Source organism: Cupressus sempervirens, chromosome 6, assembly GCF_028749045.1.
Source record: "Cupressus sempervirens isolate cs-2001-9-10 chromosome 6, ASM2874904v1, whole genome shotgun sequence".
In the NCBI taxonomy this organism is placed as follows: Eukaryota; Viridiplantae; Streptophyta; class Pinopsida; order Cupressales; family Cupressaceae; genus Cupressus; species Cupressus sempervirens.
In genome coordinates this window covers 545,074,935-545,076,017 of record NC_143123.1, presented here as the reverse complement: position 1 = coordinate 545,076,017, position 1,083 = coordinate 545,074,935, and positions in this window count along the sequence as shown.

Genomic DNA, 1,083 nt, shown 5'->3' with positions numbered 1-1,083 from the left:
TGGCGCATAATAACAGAGATTATGTATTTCAAAACGCGTATTTTGGGGCACTGATTTGAGTTTTTTTGCCGTAGACGTATCAACTTAACAAGTTGATCTTGACCCGAGAATTTCTGCCAAGTTTTTGGCAGATGTTATTCAATGCAGGTCAAGCAATATGTGGAACTATTAATATATGGTGGGCACATGAGTTGATTTAATTTTCATTTGCTCGTTATTAACATTGGAGAAATACGTGTGCAAGTTTTGACAGTCTATTAGCAAGAACGTGTTGTGGAAGGCCCGGCATTGAATAATAATATATCATAAGTCAAATTCAATATTGAAGTCATTTCATGATAATTATTTTTATTTATTATTACGCCGTAGGCTTTTTCATATTCGAAAAGGAGGACCTGTTTTACGGAATCAACGGTTCTCCGTGGACAAGAGGGATGGACGAGCATTCAAGCCATCCTATCCGTCCACATTCCACCACCGGTTGATAAGACTATTCCAATAAGACTGAAAGTCTCCCAAACGCAGTCAACGATGATAAGACCGTTCCTCTACAAGTGGCTGCTCGTAATGGGTGACATGTGATATGCCAAGAAAACGTAATAGAACATTCAACATTGAATTTTATGACATTGAACATTGAATTTTATAACATTGAACATTGCTATTAATTAATAATCAATGCATATTATTAACCTGAATTTGACTTTGTGTCTCCATATCAGCTCAAGTTCTTGAGATATTGCAATGCATGGTGTGGTTTGCGTGGAATGAGAATGAAATGCTTGTGGTGAAAGATAATTCCAAGATGAGCCATGACTAAAGTTTCTTTCATATTGTAAAGTTTCTTTCATATTGTGTTAATTGCGATATTAATTGTTCCTCCACACTCAAGATCAACATCATGCGAAAATTAACTGATTATTTATCTTCTATCGTAAACAATTATTAAACTACTAGAAATAAATTCGCAGCTAATATCAAAAAATAACACAACTGCAACTTCACCAATAAAATATGGAAAGAAATTCAAAACACAAAGAACACATTGTTTTTGGACAAATCATCCTTAGAAAAACTCCTAAG